This window comes from Gopherus flavomarginatus, chromosome 19 (assembly GCF_025201925.1).
Source record: "Gopherus flavomarginatus isolate rGopFla2 chromosome 19, rGopFla2.mat.asm, whole genome shotgun sequence".
NCBI lineage: Eukaryota > Metazoa > Chordata > Testudines > Testudinidae > Gopherus > Gopherus flavomarginatus.
In genome coordinates this window covers 7,747,936-7,768,340 of record NC_066635.1, presented here as the reverse complement: position 1 = coordinate 7,768,340, position 20,405 = coordinate 7,747,936, and the positions used below count along the sequence as shown (strand labels likewise).

The 20,405-nt window shown below is 40.8% G+C and overlaps 1 protein-coding gene across 3 annotated transcripts in view; it reads left to right on the top strand.

Annotated features, from left to right (window-relative positions):
• The window catches only part of COL26A1 (collagen type XXVI alpha 1 chain), a 214,393-nt gene that overhangs the window by 99,775 nt on the left and 94,213 nt on the right, over positions 1-20,405 (top strand). The window lies entirely within an intron of this gene.

The following is a 20,405-nucleotide window of genomic DNA, read 5'->3' as shown; positions in this document are numbered from 1 at the left end:
TTCTCCTCAGGCGTTGCTGTTCCAAGGGTTCCTCCCTCAGGACTGCTCAGCCTCACCCTAGTGGACCACTTCTATCTTCATTGTATCCAAGTAGGTTACTGAGAGACATACCTCAGTGAGCCAGCAAAACCCTTCAGGCTTTCACAGCAGGATTGACACCTGGTAAGGTGTTTTGCTTCTGGTGGAGTTGGATAGGAATAGGTTTTCTGCCATGCAAAGATTTTCAAGATTTCAAAAATTTGCCCATTACACATCAGGGAGAAACCGAGACCTTTCAATGTTTTTTGGGGAGAAGGGGAGACACCCTGCCACAATAGCCTAGTGGTAAACGCACCTATCTGGGGTGTGGGAGACCCAGATTGAAGTCCTTGCTCTGCCTGATTCAGAGAGATTTGAACCTGGAATGTACCACTCTGAGGGCACAACACTCCAAGAAACCCTGGTAGAAGTCAATAGCCCTTCAGGATTTGCCAGAGCCCATTACTGTGTGACACAGTTGTTCAGGGCTCCACCTGATTCAGAGGGCTTGAACTTCAGACACCCACATCCAGGTGAGTGCCCTCACCACAGGGCTATGTGTGTGTGGGGGGGTCTCTGTCACGCACAGACATCCCCCTCTCCCAAATTCCATCCTGGTGCTAAGATCTTTCCCTTTACAACCAGCGCAAGTCAATATTTTTAGATGAAGAACCGTTTTTGTCAGTAACTTTGACAAGCTGTAGTTTAAAAACAAATTTTCAGCCTGTTAGAGTTGCAGTGATTCCACTTTTCTAACCTAAGACTTTGTGTAATGCCAAGAAATAGAGTAGTTAGGTGAATTTGGTCAATGAATAGCTCCACCTGAGAAGTCAACATAGCAGCTGTAGAGAGCTCAGGAGAGATGGGGAAAATCACTGATACTCTAGGTAAGGTTCTCTCTTTTTCTTTCAAGGGTACACTGTATCTTTAAAGCTCAGAATGTTAAACATATTGCAGGCATATGCTCTCCATGCAGGAAACCATGTAACAATAAACCTAATGCTGAAAACCACATTTAAAATGAGGAAGAATCACTTTGCTAATGTTTTGTTTTATTCAATTTCTTTTAGACTTGGAACAGAGTACAGCCTGCTTTTTGGCTGCTTACCAGAGAGTTGGCATGCTCTGCGTGGCAGAAATGTAAACTTCACGGGGACATTGCTTTTTCTTCCAATGCTCTCTTCAGATAGTGGCTTTTTAGGCTAAAAAATATTAGCCAATTGCAGCCTTATGGGGAAGCCAGTATGATTTGGTGTCTGAGTAGCTGACTTTTCTGTCCTGTTGGGAATAATGTCATTGACCTGGAGTCATTTTAGGTCTTGTCAGCCCAATGATCAGGGCTGTTGAGTTTTCAGCATGTCATCATTTTTGTAACCTTTTAAGGAAATAAACAGTATTTACCAAGGGAAATAAATGCAGATTCCACGCTCATTTATTTGCAGTCACGTCTCCCTAAATCAAGATGCTTTATTTGGATTTGCAGGAGAGCTGCAGCGCTTGTCAAAGGCTGACTGATTGGGAATTTTCTGTGCCCTCATCTGGGTCGTATTCCCTATCAGACTGACTAACAGCAGAAGCAGCTGTTCAAAGGTGTGGGTTTTTTTGTTTTTTTGCATGGAGTCCATCATATCTTTATTTGTAAATTATAGCCTGAGTTTGAATAGGGGAAGGTGATTTAGTAAAAGGTACTTGGACCAATAAACTCTACGCTTCCTAATTTTAGCTGAACCTTGCCTGATTACTTTAACGTGAATGAATATATTCTCTCACTATTCATAAATATATGTCTGCCAGCCTCTGGAGCTCAATTGCATTGCTTGCTTTCATCACCATATTTATCTGCCTTCTAGGCAGGGCCGGCCCACAACATTTTGGCACCTGAGGCGGGGAGCTCAAATGATGCCCCCATGCTCCCTCACTTGAGCCAAAACTTTGAAATGTCTCAATTCTGCCTTCTTCTTGCTCTACTCCTCTCATGGTACTGCTCTGCTACCTACCCCAATAAAGGAGAATTAACAACTTAAAATGCCTTGTTCAAAAATTTTAAATAACACTTACATTTGCTATTCAGATGTTTGAAAGTTAACTTTTCTTGTCTGCATAGTAAACACTGGAATTTTTCTGTTTGAATAATCAAATTTCAGCAGCACGGAAAGCACCATTTTATCTTGAAAGAGCTTTCAGTTCATCACCTAAATCACTCGCATCAATATAGTGCATGTCATCATGTGTCAACACTGTCTGTAGTGCCCTGCATTGCTGGTGTAGGTGGTCTTCAGGTATAGTAAGGAGTCTTGGAATATTATACAATATCCCAAATATACTGTTGTGTTCCTTGAGCTGCATGAAATGTTCTTCAACTGACTGTATTGCACAATCTAGCATCTGGTTAAAGAATTCAACTTTGAATTGTTGTTTGGGGTCTCTTATGGGATTATCCCATGCCTTGTGATCAAAATGTCGTCTTCTTCAGTGTCTCTTGTATTCTTGAATGGGTGGTAAAATAGCTTCAGTGTGACGTTCCTCTGCCAACTTCTGTGCACGATTCAGAACGTTTTGAAATCCCTCAGCTGACCGGTAAGACTGTAGGTATGACTTTGCTTTGTCAAGTTGTTCCATTGCTCCAGATGTATAAAGGTCAGTACCTTGGAGTCTCTTGCTTGCAACATTTATTTCAAACACTATGTCATGCACAACACCAAGACACACAGAAATTTGAAGTTTATGTATGTTTCTGGTGATTCCATTTCCCTCTGTCACTGTTCTCCCACAAACAGTTCCTGTCATACCATTATCCTCCATAATGGCAACTGTGGCATCATCTATCTTCCCAAGTTGGTGTTTGATATGCTTTATCGCCTCCACTTGACTTTCACCTCATGTGGCACTCAGTGGTTTCAGTGTCAGAGAGGATGTTCCCAGATGTTGCTTCAAAATTTGCCATCAATGAGTTGATGCAGAGAAAAATCCATAGATGCTTTGAATTACATTAAAAAATTCAGCAGCCTCACTAGAAGCTGAGTTGAGGCCATTTCACATGCTGCACACCTGCATATGTTCTCTCGCCCTGGTATTGTCTGCCTGCCTTGTGTCTCCAGTGGTCTCTCAATGCGTTCTCTTATTCTCTTGGTAGCTCTTCTCTGTGGCAAAATCTAATCACTCCCTTCGGCAATAACCCCTTTTGGGTACCAGCAAAAGCAAAATAAATGAGCACACACATCTTCCATTTCCTTGTCTTCAATTCTGTCTCTTGTGTTACCAAATACCATGTTTTCTCCCTTCCATCTTGCCTGCTGCAACATTTGAAGAGCACTGTGCTTAAGATCAGTTCTATAATGAATGCTGAGTAACTTTCATCTCCTGGTATTATTCTTTATAAATTCTCCTGCTTATTTTATAGATCTCCCAGTCCTCCCCACTCTCAGATTATACTTAATATATCTCTAATAATATACATATGTTTGTGTTGTTTTTTTTAAATCTGCTTTTTGGTTTCTTGTGGAGCTCTTTCATTCTGTTTCGACTTTAAACCTGGCTAGGTTTCATTTTCAGTCACTCCTGCGGTTCCATAAATATCTCCCACTTCTCTGTTGCTGATTTCCTACACCCACTATAGAATCCCAATCAAAATTCCTGAGTGTGTGTTGCACCTAGATCTCCGTAACGAAATAATGTGTGTGCGCCTTTCTGTAGCACGTGCAGTACTCTCAAGTGCTCTTCAGCTCTACTGGTAAGGTCACAAGCCCTTCAGTGCTCCGAAACATTTTGATGTATGGAATCCTGTGTAGCACAGCTTTTAAGATGGGGAGCAACCCACTGCGTTTGTTCATGCTAGCTATTCAGCAAGCCACATGAGAGAGGTTCTCCTCTCCTAGACACATGTTCACCCCCTGCCTCACTTAGTATAAATATTGTACCAACCACTAGCTGAGTCATTTGGAATTCCTGAGTGATCTGATTCCTGGATTTTGCCTCTATTTACTCTGGAGATCTGCAGTGACCTCTAGAATCCTTTCTCTAACTTACTGAATCTCTGCCCCCAACAAATATCAGACAAATCTTTAAGTAATTTTCTTCTTTCTGCAAACTCTGTCATCTCCCCCTGCACCCCCAGTGATTGGTAGCAAACTCTCTTTGTTCTTAAGTGCCCACCCATCAATATGGGGAAAGTCTAGTCAGCATTGGGATGTTACTGCTGCCTTTCAGTGCATGCATTCAGCTGGTATGCAGCAGTATGGCATGCTGGCATCTCTCTCAAACTATCTTACTCTGCACAATCTCAGTTGTCACTAAAAACCACAATAAAAAAAGGCTACAGATGTTTATAAAGAAACGTTCAAAGAGTGAACTGTGTGTACCTACCACCACAATGTCCCTGGGACTCTGCAGCGAATCTGGAACAATGGTTCAGAGATGTTTTTATAGCCTCTTCCATCTTAGTGAGGTGTTAACTCAGATGCCCAGTGATGATTTAAATGTGAAAGGTGTTAATTGTTTGTTTCTCTGTGCAATACAGGAGAGGGATGATCACAGAGCTGCACAATTTATTGCGAGTGATCTCTCATTTTGATGCCATGGTTTGGCAGGCGCCATCATTTATTTTCCCTAGTCAAGTAGGGAAACCGGCTAGCAGTGGCCCGGTCATCTTAAAGCCCCCCTGCGTGGAGCCAAGCTCAATGACCTGAGTGGAGCTCAGAGAGCCTACTCCATCCTATTTTGAACATCTGCGCAATCTGCTGTGAACAGGGTCTCACTTTTGACTCACATGGGCGGAATTTATTTTGTGGGTGGTGCTTGGAAAAGTACCTGGTCCCAGGTAATACAAACAGCGTAAAGCACTAGGGACACCCACATCACTGCAAGAGCAAAACAAAACCTCTCCAAAGGGCCGTCTCCAACATACGGAGTACTTGGTAAGAACACCAGCACGTCACAGGTGACCCACAAAGCAACCTTACCTAGGAGGAGAGGGACATTAGGACAGTCGTAATGCTGCAGGAACAGGTACCAAATAGCAGAGGGGCTGATCAGAGGTGACAGACAGTGACCAAAGGAAATGGCAAGAGTTTAAATGAGTAACAACGATGAATCCTGGCACTGTGATCAGAGGAAAAAAAAAATGCATTTTCACTGGCCCGTGGAGGTGGGAGAACAAAAACTCGCAAGAGAACAGAGTAACACAAAAGGCGTGAATGAAATTCAATCCAGAAATCAGTCAAAACAGCTGCAGCCTGTAAAGAGAGAACAGGGCTTAGGCCAGAAACTAGCTGCAGTAGTGAAAGAACTGGTGGGAATGGAGCACCCTTAATTCATTTATTGTGGCATTTAGACAAGAACTATTTGACAATGGCCATTGATCTATTTTGGTTAGATAGGCATTCCCCTGCTGTCATTGTTATCACCTCTCTCTGAATTACCTCATTATCTCTAGTTTGCCTGCATATATATATCTGCCCCTGGAAATTTCCACTAAATGCATCTGACGAAGTGGGTATTCACCCACGAAAGCTCATGCTACAAAACGTCTGTTAGTTTATAAGGAGCCACAGGATTCTTTGCTGCTTACATAGTGATATCCTATCCTTAAGCCCCTTTGTTTTCAGTTTAAACTGATCTTTACCAAAATCCCAGGTTTTGCAAAAAGTATTATTCATTTCTTCCCTCCCACCCCGATTTTCACCCTACTTCTGTATCATTCAAATAGATAAAAAATAAATAGATTAGGAAAAAACAATACATTGCATGAGATATATCTAGTACGATAACACATTCGTCTGTGAGTATATGCAAAGCTGCCTGTGGAAGGAAAGCTATGTATTAGTCTAGAAGATACACACAATAAACTAACAGGAGAGCGCGCAAGCTCTGAAGTGTGTGCGCATCTGAACGTACGGATGAATCTCATGCCCATCACGTATATATTGCAAGCTGCTAGCAGATAACCATTTAAAGATTTGACACCCTAAAATGGGAAAACAAAAGTCTGTTTCAGAATATGGTTCAGAAGTATTCAAAAGTTGTTTTTTTTTAAACAAAAACAGGAGAAAAGGATGAAGCTGAGTGAATGCACTGCAAATGGTGTGGCCCAATTATTAAATATAAATATTTATAGGCTAATAGTTCTAAGTCTACAACAGTAAACTGTTTATTCAAATGAAAAGTTTTATTTGGCGATTAGAGGGAGAATGTTTTCTTAAACTCAGAGGTGGCAGCATTGTGTTTTCAGTTCTGTTTTAGTTCTGCAGCAAACCACATTGAATTCCATTCATCAAAGCATTAATCTACTAAATACTATTTTCCCTGTCCTTCCATCCATCAAAACAATTTTTCTGGGTAAATATTGGGGTTTAATAGCCTTTTTTTCCACCAATTTTCACCTGTTTTTGTTGTAGGAATAAACACCAATAAATTCCTGGATAAAAATTTAAACAAAATAAAAACCAAAAACGAAAGCCCTACCCATCCTGCACCCAGCCAATTCGAAGGCAAATCATCATTTATACACACACAAACTTCCTTCACAGAGAAATAACTGCAAATTGTGGTAAAATTTAATTTGACCAAATTTCTTTCTTTCTATAAAAAGTCTTGTGATATGGATTCACTTAAGATTCTGCCACCCTTATTCACTGTTGAAATCAATGGAGCTACTTAGCGAGAGCAGACCTATTAGAACTGGGACTTAATCATATCTCTTATGTTATTTTCCACTGGGTTTTTTTGAGCGGGGCTCTTTCCTCTATAAGAACTATAACTTATTTTTTTAAACATAAAACTACACTTCAGCAGAACAGTGACCAGGAGCAATTCATCTTTTGGAAGTAGTTAGTTGCCAGACCTGGAAATCAAAATAGTCTTAATCTTCAATAAACTTCCCGGTAACAGGAAAGTGTCACTCACAGGCAAGACTAACAGGGAATCTTGGAGAGTGTAATTTTTCCCATCGCTGTTTCTATTCTATGCAGATACAACTTAAACATACAAACAAACCTTGAAGAAAGGAGACAAACCTGAAGGAGACATAAAAGGAATAAGCAAAATAACTACAGAGATTAGGATTCACTATACTAAATTATTCTGATGTGTTACAAAAGGCATGATGTACTGTATCCAGCTCATCCAATAAAGTGGCGTCAAAACGTACCTACAGTCAAGTGCCTGGATAATACAGACGAATTGAAGTGAATGAAACTGCATATACTTAACATTATCTGTGTAGCAACTGGGCACATTGGTGGCTATCCTGCTATCTACACATCTCAACGGACAGGACCACAGGATCCTCACTGAATACAATTTAACAGATCTGAAATGGAGAGAATGCCAACAAACATTTCCAACTCCAGCCACTCCATTTGGAAACATACGCAGAAATTACAGATTAAAAAAAACAAACTAAAGAGACATTAGGGAATTTTCTCCTTTTTGTCCAAAAAGTAATAAATGTGACACAAGTAACAAATCATCCAAAACAAAGTAGCTTACCACGCATATTGTCGAGGCGAAGATGCTGAGGTCACTCCAACAATCTGATGTTATTTTGGAAATGAGGGGCTTAAAAAAAAAAACCTCAAGACGTGCAAGTGGATAAATTGCCCTTTCTCCTTTGCTAACAATGGGCACGACTCTCAGCCAGGGCAAATCTGCTTAGCTCCACTGAAACCGATCCCATTATTTTATGTTTTGCTTTACGTTTCATTTTGTTTCTTTCCCAGTATAGTGAAGGTCTGGCATTCCTCAAGCTTAAGCCTTCCCCCGCAATCCATTAAGATAGCCAAATGAGCTTAGGCTGGCATGGCTTGGCTTACAGAGGTTCTAAGTGTCTGTGTCTGGCACTGAATTCAGTGGGAGTTCTGGGTGCTCAACAATCTCTGAAAATAGAGGTCACCAAAACCACACTTCAACAAGCACTCTGGGTGCCCAGCTCTTCTTGATTAGGCCACTTATTTAGGAGCCTAATTACGATTTTAGATTCTTACACTTTAGGCACCCACAATAGAAGATTTTGGCTTGACTGTTTTTAATCATTCGGAGGAGAAAAATTAGCAAAGAAACTTCACATCTTGAAATGTCAGATGGACAAGGTATTGTTCATCAATCAGCAACTCAAATAGATTGCCTGACAGGGTAGGAGGGGCTGCTATTGTTCTGTACAGTACAGTTACAAGATATAAAGAGTACCCTTACAGCTGCTTCCAATGTCTGTGACAGCATCTACTTACTTATTTCCCATTCATCTGTCCAGGAACCCAGGGCAGGCAGTCGGGGAGCTGGAAAGGAGGCGGGACGTCATACTAGATTCTGCACATGTGTGGACATTATACACAGCTGGGATGGTAATTCAAGTGCTTTCTATAAAGTATTGTGATGGGAAGCTAATTGTTTTTCCTGCTAAGACAGCTGAAGGTCTGTCTCATCTGGAACATGCTGAGTCAGTGCAGAATATGGCAATGGGGCAATAAACTGTCCAGGCTTCTACAAGGGATTTCCTTGTACTTGGAGGGGAACTAGCAGAATGCTGGCCTGCTGTCCAATTTGTGCAACGTCTATTCATTTCAGACATCTGGATTCTGGGTTATACACTTGGATACACCTCTGGAGAGAGACGCTCCAACAAGCAGGAGAGAGTGGAATTAAAGGACCTGACCCAAAGCAGCAACAATGGGAAAATTCACTGTATGGAAAATGTCCAACTCTTTCTACATGCCTGGTGCACAAGTTACAGCTAAAGATGAGCTCAAGCTCCACCATTTGGATCAGGATCTGAACTTTCATAAAGTTCAAGGTGTTTAGGTCAGCAAGCTTGGTTCAGGTCAATCTCCTGTCCTAGCCAACATACCCAGAAACGTGACATTAATGTGTCCATAAGGATGAACTGTTAAACAATTTCTCCAATATATATCTAAGGCACTTTCATTTTAGTCATCTGATTTGGTGCCTAAGTCATCCCCTTCTGAACAAATATGTTGTGAGCAACACAAATGTAGTCCCACATTTCATTTACACTTGAGTTATCTGGTGTCCTGCATATTACCTCTGGGCAATGATATAATACGTGATCCCTTCTGCACCAATATGCTATAACTCTGTTATAAGGAGCCCCAGTTAAATTAAAATCTTACTTTTAACCAAAAGCAGGGGTCAAAATGGGGAAAAGGAGACCAGAAGATGGACCAGGACCGCAATACACGTGGTGCTGTACACACCGAACAAAAAGATATTCCCTGCCCTAAGGAGTTTACAATCCAAGTATAAGACAAGACCACAGATGGATACAGACTGATTGGGGGGCATCATATTGATTTATGGCTTCGTCCCTTCCTGTGTAATTGAACATATCACCCCAGTGGGTTCACCTGAAAGAACTGGAATCCATTGCCTATGCAAACCTCTGTATATACATAGGCAAATAGGCATTGGTGCATGCACACTGAGCAATTGTGCACCGCTATTAGCAAATTTCCAGGGGTGCACAAGGAGTTGTGGAATGCAGAATTGCGCCCTTGTAGTTCCCTCATATACACTTTGATTGTTAGCATAGCATTGGATTATGGAGCCAGCCATGTTCTGAAATTAATAAAATATTTATCTGCAGCCTTCAGTACCCTTCAAAGCTTTCAAAACTGTTCATCTTCTGGTATTAAACAAATTAGCAGCAATTTGCAATACTCACAAATGAACCAGGAATAACTTTGTTCCACCAAAAGAAAACATTATATATTTTATTTAGGGCTGTCAAGCGGTTAACAAAATTAATCGATCAATTGCACTGTTAATAAAATACCATTTATTTAAATATTTTGGATGTTTTCTACATTTTCAAATGTATTGATTTAAATGACAACACAGAATACAAAGTGTACAGTGCTCACTTTATTTATTTTTTATTACAAATATTTGCACTGTAAAAAAACAAAAATAGTATTTTTCAATTTACCTAATACAAGTACTGTAGTGCAGTCTCTTTATAATGAAAGTTGAACTTACAAATGTAGAATTATGTACAAAAAATAACTGCATTCAAAAATAAAACCATGTAAAACTTTAGAACCTACAAGTCCACTCAGTACTACTTCAGCCAATCGCTCAGACAAGCAAGGCTGGTTACAATTTGCAGGAGATAATGCTGCCCATGTCTTGTTTACAATGTCACCTGAAAGTGAGAACAGGCATTTGCATGGCACTGTTGTAGCCAGCATTGCAAGATATTTACGTGCCAGATGCGCTAAAGATTCATATGTCCCTTCATGCTTCAACCACCATTCCAGAGGACATGCTTCCATGCTGATGACAGGTACTGCTCCATAACGATCCAAAGCAGAGCGGACCAATGCATGTTCATTTTCATCATCTGAGTCAGATGCCACCAGCAGATGGTTAATTTTTCTTTTTTGATGGTTCGGGTTCTGTAGTTTCTGCACCAGAATGTTGCTCTTTTAAGACATGTGAAAGCATGCTCCACACTTGGTCCTTCTCAAATTTTGGTAGGCACTTCAGATTCTCAGGGCCAGCTTTACGCTGATTCACCCAATTCCCTGGATTTGGGCCCTGCTCTGGGGGTCTTTGGTGGCAGAGGTTCTTTGGTGCCACGGAAAACCCGGAGCTGGACCCCCGCCCCCACCAAAGTGCTGCTGAAGCCCTGGACTGCTGCCCAGTATTCCAGTCGGGCTCCGCGGGTCATAAAGCCGGCCCTGCAGATTCTTAAACCTTAGGTCGAGCGCTTTATCTATCCTTAGAAATCTCACATTGGTATCTTCTTTGCATTTTGTCAAATCTGCTGTGAAAGTATTCTTAAAATGAACATGTGCTGGGTCATCATCCGAGACTGCAATAACATGAAATATATGACAGAATGCAGGTAAAACAGAACAGGAGACATACAGTTCTCCCCCAAGAAGTTCAGTCACAAATTTAATTAATGCATTATTTTTTTTAACAAGCAGCATCAGCATGGAAGCATGTCCTCTGGAATGGTGGCTGAAACATGAAGGGGCATATGAATGTTTAGCATATCTGGCATGTAAATACCTTGCCAAGCTGGCTACAAAAGTGCCTTGTGAATGCCTGTTCTCACTTTCGAGTAACATTGTAAATAGCAGTCGTCAGTATCTCCTCTAAATGTAAACATACTTGTTTGTCATACCAATTGGCTGAACAAGAAATAGGACTGAGTGAACTTGTAGGCGCTAAAGTTTTACATTGTTTTGTTTTTGAGTGCAGTTATGTAACCAAATAAAATCTACATTTGTAAATTACACTTTCACAATAAAGAGATTGCACTGCAGTACTTGAATGAATTGAATTAAAAAATCCTATTGCTAATATTTGTAATCAAAATATAAAGTGAACACTGTACACTTGGTATTCTATGTTGTAACAGAAGTCAAAATATTTGAAAATGTACAAAAACATCCAAAATATTTAATAAATTTCACTTGGTATTCTATTGCTTAACAGTGCAATTAATCGCAATTAGTTTTTTAATTCCAGTTCATTTTTTGAGTTAATAGTATGAGTTAACTGCGATTAATAGATAGCCCTAATTGTATTATATGGCGGTATTAGGTATGCTCCAGAAAACAATAACAAATATATGATGAGGCATTTTTCTCTCACTGGACACAAAAATGTCTGGAACTCGGTGATTGAAAATTTTGCATAAATGTCTAGTTAAAGGATTACAAAATCCTGCAGGGAATATTCGAGAAGGATGGTCTTGTGGCTAAGACACTGGACTGTGACTCTGGAAATGTGACGTTAATCCCAGGCTCTGCCACAGACTTCCTAAGTGACCACCGGCAAGTCACTTCATCTCTTTGTATCTCAGTTCCTTGTCTTCAAAATGGAGCTAATACTTCCCTACTGCACAAGACACATGCTGGGGTTTATGGTTCCTTCTCTTACTTAGCTCTGCTGTCTTACATTGAGCAAATCCTTCCACTCAGCATTTGCTTATTTGTTCAGGCTATGGCGTTTAAGAAAAAATATTACTTGAACATCCATTTTTTGGGAGTAAGAACTTCTAGTCTGAGACTGAGTGGAGTGTCTTGGGTCTGGTCTACATCAGGAAATTAGGTTGGTGTAACAGCATCACTCAGGGGTGTGAAAGATCCACAGTCCCAAGTGACGCAGTTAAATCAACCTAACCCCCAGGAGAATGCTCTCGGTAACCTAGCTACAGCCTCTTGGGGAGGTTGATTACCTACACTGATGGGAGAACTCCTACCATCAGAGTAGGTAGCGTTTTCACTGAAGCATTACGGTGGTGCAGCTGCTGCGCCTCGGCGGTGTTTTAAGTGTAGACAAGCCCTTAGTGCAAAAGCCGTTCTGTGTTTACTGGCTTGTGCCATACTGAACTGACTGAGCTTTTTTAACCTTCAAAATAATTTAACAAAATCCTCAAAATAAAGTGCGTAGAAATGGTTTTTAATCACTGACCTGGAAACAAGAATGTAGGTTAGTCATTAGCCACAGTAGAGTTCAAAATAAGATGACACAAAAACCAAACGCAGACTTGAAAGGACAAATCAGGTTTGCCTTCTGCTGAGCTATCAAATGAAATGTAAGACCATAACATCTTCCTTGTGCAGAGTCCTTTATCCCAGATGTGTTCCCAAAGCTTTAGATCTAAATATTAGAAAAAACAGTGTTGTAAGTAGTATGGTCTGTTGTGGAGGAGTGTGGCCCATTGGTTGCAAAAGGGGCCTAAGCATCAAGACTCCTGGGTTGTGTGTTGGGCTCCATGATTGACTCTGTCTATCTCCCTTAGCAAGTCACTGAGCTTCTCTTTATTTCAGTGTCACCCAATAACAAAATGAGGATAATGCTACTTCCTCACCTTAAAGGAGAGTTTTGAGACTTATGGTAATTTTGTTACTGTAACTGAATCCTTGCAACAAAGACGCTGTGATGCCTGATAGGGCCAGAATTGTCATTAAGGCTCCTTGCTTGCAGTTAGGGCTAAATTTTCGAAAGAGCTCAGCTCCCATTCAGGCATCCCGGCGGTCAGATTTGCAAAAGAGTTGTCTTGACAACCTGACCCCAGCTGTAGGTGCTGAGTGATTGGAAACTTGGCCACCTCATCAGCGATATTAATTGTTTACTTATTGCTTGTAAAGTAGTAGTAAACATTTTCCCACTGAACCTCAACCTATTGCGCCGCTAGCTGCCACTGTCATATTTAGGATCTTCAGATTAATCCATTTGAACTTTAGTTCACTTTTAAACACTTGAGAAAAGATGGTACTGGCAGAAGGATGCAGCTAGGTCTATTTCATCTCTAATTTTTATGTTTCTGTGATCTCTTGAACATGCCTCTCCTTGACTGCATTCCCATATGTTAAATTTTGCTCTTCGATGCACTATAAGGTGGAATGACGACTCTGGTTAACTTGGTTTTCGGGATGTCTCTTCCACAGTCTTTCCTATATGCCTTATGTTTGGAATATGAATAAGACTGGGGTAGACAAAATGTATCAGACACTGGAGGTTTGGCCGGGTCTGGAAGCCTTGGTCCAAGATATTGAACATCTGCTTTAAAAAAAAATTGTTCTGTTGAGGAGGAAAGAACAGGGGATTAAAGCATTACTTCCATTTATGGCCCAACACTATATTTCCATTGGAAACATAACTAGATAAACATTCTTTTCTTCCTCTTCCTCTAGGCTGGATGTTCTGCTTTGCATTTAACAATAGTAAATAAGAATAACAAAGCTTCTTCAAGCAGACATCAGTAAAAAGCTGTTGCAAAGTTCTTTGCTTGCTTAATTTCATTGCATTGTTTGTGTGTGTGCTCCATTCTTGTATGGATTTGTCTCTTGCTCTGTGAATAGCATGAGGAGGGACTTTGGATGGAGCATGCCCATCGTGTCTGGTATTTTTCTTAACCACCAGTGGCTTTGTGAATTCTGCAGTCTTTGACGATGGCATCATGAAGTGAGTGGTCTGTTTCATCATCACCATTAAGTGGCTGAATGATGCGGAGAAATGCAAAGCAACTAAGGTTAAGAATCCTGCAATTTATAAATAGCTTTGGATGAGGGCAGGCATTCAAGTGAATGCAGATGGGTCTGTGGACTATTGCAAATTGCTCGCTTAAGAATGTCTGCACCATACGTCAACCATTCATTCATCTTGGTTACAGCTTCAGTGACTTTTAGCAGGGCTGGATTAAGGCAGTCTGGGGTCCTTGGAACACTTCAAAACAGAGCCCTTCCCACTCCATTGTCCACTTCCCACTAGCAGTGATGGTGGAAAGGGCTCCGTCCCCATCCAGAGACACATGGGCAGTCCCCTAAGGCATGACATCAAGGGCTCACTTTCTCTCAGGACTGGCAACAGGAGGGTCCTCTCTCCTTCCATTCCTAAACCTGAGATTCAGAGGTGGCAGCAGGGGCACTCCTCAATACCTAGAGATTCATGGGAAAGTTCACACATCTCAGAGATTTTGGGCTCTCAGTATAAAATATCTACCATGCAAGTTGCTTGAGTTTAACATTCCCCTGTGGTTAGCAGCAAAGTTGATTCAAAAAAAGCTAATGACTTTTTTTTTTTTAAATATACCTTTGGTCTTGTGGCTTGCTCTAAAGTCTTATGAAAGTCTTAGGTACCAATTTTCATTTTCAGTATATTTCCATACGGTGTAATTTTTATGGCTAAACTAGAATTACTTGTTTGTACTTACTAAGTTATTTAAATATCCTGGCGACGCAGCCCAAAACACACAATCTCTCTCTGCCTGCTACTCACACAGAATTTACTTGTGGTATATACTGCAAAGCTGTTTTAAAGTAGACAAGCTGAGAAGAGAGGCTTAGACTGAGTGACTAATATAAATTACAAAAGTTGTTATTTCTCAGCCTACATACAGGAAACTCTGACGTCAGTGAACCCTAGAAAAGAACAACAAATCCAAAATGCTCTCTGTAATTTGCTTTGCATTCTTTCCCCAGTATTTTGTTTTCCTATTTGTTCTTTTTTTGGGGGGGGAGTTGCTTTTCTTTGCCCCTTTTTTAGCTGTCTCTTCACTCTTCAGAGGCAACAGCCAAGCAAGCATATTGGGAGGTCATATCTGCAGATATAAGGTTGGGGTGAGACTGCAGAATTTTCATTGGCACTGTTCGTTCTAGTCCTCTTTATTTTATGTCTGCAGACACTAGTTCTATTAAGTAGGTGCACATGAATGATCTCTCCTAAAAACAGAAACCAAGTAATCTTTTGATTTAACAGAGGAGTGTTGATTTATGCATCACAGAGTGGCTGGCCCTTTAAGGAGAGATGAGCTCAGCCTCACTTGTGACTGATCAGCTACCAGATGAAACTGATTAAGTGATTATAAAAGCCAGCTAGTGGCTCAGTTGAAGAGGGAGCTGTGGAAACTAGATGGGCTTCTGTCGCAGGCCCTAGAGGGAAAGGAGAGAGATGCAAGGGGAAAGGCCGCTGGATCTGTGCCGCCCGCTTTGTTCAGGAAAATAGCTTTATTTTGGTTTTGCTTTGAGTTTTCTATGTGAAGAATAAAACTGTGCCCTGAAGGAAGGGCCTGAACAGACTTTGAACCTGGCTTTGTCCTTCCTGAGCTGATGGAGTCAGGCTGGCATCCTACGCAGGGGTTATGAACCTCACTCAAGAGAAAAGGGAGTGTTATCGATTCTCAGCAATGTCAATGTTTTTAATTAACGTAGAGATATAAGAGTCCTGTGTCCACTTCAGTGCTTAGAACTCCTGCATGGGAGCCCACAGATTCCTTCCTAGAGGGAAACGGTCAAATTATCCACAATGATGCAGAAAAGGCAGACGCGTTCAATAAATATTTCCGTTCTGTATCTGGGGAAAAACAGATGATATCTCATCATATGGTGGTGATCTATAGTATTTCAGTCCCTTACTTATTTTGAATGTTTCGTGTTACAAGCTCAGACTTGCAGTAGCAATTGTGTTGACAAATGCAACTTAAATATGTGCAACTAACAGAGCTAGATGAGAAATCTGTCCCCTTCTTTCATTGACAAACTTATACATTCAAAAAAATTTCAGCCAGCTAATGGCACTGGGAAACATTGCTTTTCAATTTCATTTGATACAGGATATCGCTTCTGTTAAGAGAGGGATGTGGCTAATACCTGTGACTTTTTTGCAGGAGAAGCCAGGGGAATGTCATGCTACAGCTAGGATTTTCAAAGAAGCCTAAGGAACTTTGAACCCTGGACTCTCGGTTTAAAGGTGCTCACCAGCCGAGCCAGTCCACAGGGATATTTTCCCGTGGTGCAGTAGTTTGTGTCAATATTGCATTAGATTTCACCTTCTAAACCCACTGTGATGAAGCTGCTCTCCAGGACTGAACTTTTTCCAGGGTGCATCTGCACTACATACAACTCCCTTTAGTTTTTGATAGCTGCTTATCTGGAAACCAGTGACTGTGGGTGAGAAAGCATTAAAAATATTGTCAGCATCTTCTCTTAGAGTCAGAGGAATCCCTGGCTAATCTGTTAAGCCATTCGGCCCTTAGAACTTGACCCCTCGCCTGGAAGCTTGTTAAACAGAATTCTTTCCCACTGAAATGTTGATGGGAGAGTAAATTTACAACTTGCTCAGGAACAAGGAGACTTTACAAGTTATGTTTGGTGTCATCTTTCAGAATAAGAAGCCTTTCCATGCCTGACCGTGCTAGACCATCTCATTATATTTATGATTTTTTGTTTTGGATGAGGGGAAGGGATAACATATATCTCCAAACAATAATTTAAACTTAACAGCATGAAACTGAAAACCCAGCCTAAGAAAAACGGCTGAAGTTACTGAACCTTTAAAGACAAAACATTTGTAGGGCTAATCTCCCTTGTATTCTCCGTCTTCCTAAATGCAACTGAAACAGTACCCCTGCTTTCTGTTATAGCGAAATTCTCTGAAATTCCCAAACAGCCTTCCTGGAAGACTGGTAATCCCTTAACTGGAGCAAATTGTAACATTTTCCCTTGACCAAACATCTGAACCTTCTCTGTTTCATTGTGGCGCGTGCTCTGTCTCTGTCTCTGTCTCTGTGTGTTTAGGAAAAGGAGTGTGTTAGGTCATGAAGTCATCCAAAAACCATTAAAATAGCTGATCTCTTTGAAAGCCTTGTCCATAATAACCACATTTCATGCACAGCTGAATGTATAGCACATTTTGTTGTGGCGTTACTACAAATAACTTTAGTAATGCAAACAATCAATGTATAATATAGACTCATATGGTGTCTTACATAGGGAACTTTCCAGATGAGCTTTGCAAATTCATGTTTAGAACCGCTGTTTTACAAAGTGATACCTGAGATGCACCTGTAATTTTGAACCTCCATTATGGCATCTAATGACCATAGATTGCATATGCAGTTGTGGTAACTGCACGGGCAAATCTAGGAACTCCCACACTACATTTGTTTTGTATGTTGGACCATAGCCTCCCTATTTCTAAGTCTGATCCTCAGAAGGGATCAATCACTACTGAAAAACAGTGGCCTCAAGTGGAACACAGCAGCCATACTGTTAGCAACATTCAAAAAATATATTTTTAAGGACAGTAGAAACTACAAGGTGAAGGTTTTCTGTAGATCAGCATAACATTAATGATTGCAGTTGGAATTTGGGTAGGACATGGTCATGATGAAGAGGATGGCCTTGTGGCTAAAGTATAGGCATGGGAGTTGGGAGATCTGAATCGTACACTTAATCCTGCCACAGTCAGTCTGTGACCTATGAGGAAGTCATTTAAATTCAGTGCTTTAGTTTCCAGTTTCCTAAACTGGAATGAAAATATTGAACTACTTTGCAGGAGAGCTGTGAGGATTAATTCAGTGATGTTTGTCCAATGCTTGGGTGGAAGGTGATATAGAAATGCAAAGTATTATTGTTTGTTGTTGTTATTTCTGCAAACATCACTATGGGATCTTTATTGACCACAAATGCTGAAGGCCTTCAAACTATTTCTTACCAGAAATATGGAACCACTACCCTTGCAAAATACCTGGACCTTATTGAACATTTGTTCAGTACTGACTTGGAGGGAAGAATGAGATGTTAAACAAAATCAGAATGGTCTTTTGGCCTACAAAAGACAAGCTGGTCCAGGGAGAGAATAGACCAGGGAAAAGGCATCCACTTTTGTGACACATCGAGGAAGTTTTATACCCTTGCACCATGTTTTCCTTAATGGATTGCTTCAATTTCTCTATCACGGTTATTTTTCTCCTCTGCCTCCTTCATGTAATTTAGCCTGGTCATGAACAAACTACTAATACCCACTTCATGAATGACCTATCCAAATGGTGACTCTCATCTTGGTGAAGAGAATCAGTGAGTTGCCATGATGTTGCAATCTCTGTGCACTCATTTCTATCTGCGCTCTCTATCAAAAGTGTTTTCAGATTTGCTCATCAGCCAGATGGATTCCTCGGCCATGTACTAGGCTCTTTATGGAGACTACGTTCTGGCTGCTTCAAACAAAACTACCACCTCCCCTCCATCTGAATCTTCATATGATGCCTAAATATATTTGTAAACCTGATGATTTTCTGTATGGCCTAGGAGGTGAGTTCCAGGGGTCATCTGCTGTCTAAGAAGCACTTGTCTAACTGGATCAGGAGACGTATTGCAATGTTCAGAGCTGGCTATGATCCCAGTCTTTTATGGTCTTTAAGCCCATCTGACCAGAACAGCTGCACTTGCAGCTTCCACTGGGTGTCTAGATTTTAAATCTGTCATATTGCCTCTTGGCAAAGCCATATTGTTCACAAATGTTCTAGCCTAGATAAAGCAGCCAAGGCAGATGTTTGCTATTACAGAGAGACTTTCCAGGTTCTCTTTCCTTTATTCCTCACTCTGTCTTCCCTATCCCATGGAATGGGGAAACATTGGCTTGTTTACTGTAGCTGCGTGTGAATTCCTTGCAACCATTTCTTCAAAAGATACAGGCTCACCAGCAATCCTTGGTTTTAGAGGTCAAGGTTGAGGTGCAGTGGCCATGGAGGGGACTCATGCATTACCGCTCTCCATGCTGTGTCTTCTTGTTGGGCCCATGAGGACTCCCATCTCCAAAGCTGTCAGCCTGGCTCTTTTCATAAGCACTGAATTCTTCTTCTTCTTTTTCTTCTGTTTTTTTTAAGTGGGCTAAACAACACACATGCATCTCAAAGAAGAAGGGTCTTGTGGTTAAAGCGCCGGAGTAGATGTCAGCAGATCTGGGTGGACTTGAGTCTTGGTTCTCCCATAGGATATGTGACCTTGGTCAAGTCAGTTAAAGTAATTCTGCCTTGAATCTTCCTGTTTGTAAAATGGGGATAATATACCGCTCCTTCACAGGGGCATTGTGAGGGATTGTTTGTGAGATGCTCGGATACTATAGGGATGAGTTCCATAGAAATGTCTATCATTATTTTAAGCAAAATGCTGGTTAAGGAGCCATATTGAAATGCAGTTGGATTCCTACTCTGGTCCCCCTCTGTCCCCAGTAGACAAAGCCTTGGAAACATTGGTGCCTTTGCATTTTAGCTTCCCTCTTCTCACATAGACTAGAAAGTACAGATGAAAAAGACCTCTGTCTTGCTTATCTCCCCGGTTATCCATGCAGAATGTACTCTCTAAACTATTAAAAAAAAAAAAAAATGAGGACTCCTTGTGGCATCTTAGAGACTAACAAAAACTTATGCCCAAACAAATTTGTTAGTCTCTAAGCTTTTGTTTGTGGCACCTTAGAAACTAACAAAAGCTTAGAGACTAACAAATTTATTTGGGCATAAGTTTTTGTTAGTCTCTAAGATGCCACAAGGACTTCTCGTGTTTGTTTTTTTGCTGATACAGACTAACACAGCTACCACTGAAACCTCTCTACAGTATATTCTCCAGTATTTTGTATAATCTAGTTATTAAATGTAAACCATTGTTGTGTCTTTCTGAGGCATCAAGGTGAACTGCAGCAGAATGCTGAATTCCAGCCATGGAAAAGGAACAGAGCCTGACAACCACTGAGTAGCCCTTGAGACAATGCCATCATTTTGAAGTGACATGAGTGTTTAGTAGAAAGTATGTTAGCCAAAGAGCATCTGCTCTCCTTAATGAAAGAAATCATCCACCTGAGAATTCCCACAGTTCAAGAAGAATTGAGAGAGAGAGAGAGAGAGAGAGAGAGAGAGATCCTGTCAATTTCAACAGAAGATTCCATTATAATGAGGCTAAATAAAAATAATACTGGTGTTTATACTATTTGAAAGTGTTGCAAGTAAAACTGTACACACTAGATTCAGCCTGCAATATTTGCTTCAAGCACAGAATGGAAAGAGAGGAGAGGGAGAAGGAAAGCTGCTCTGTGCTGCAATTGACCAAATATTCACTGGCGTAAATGAAACTTGAGTTAAAGTG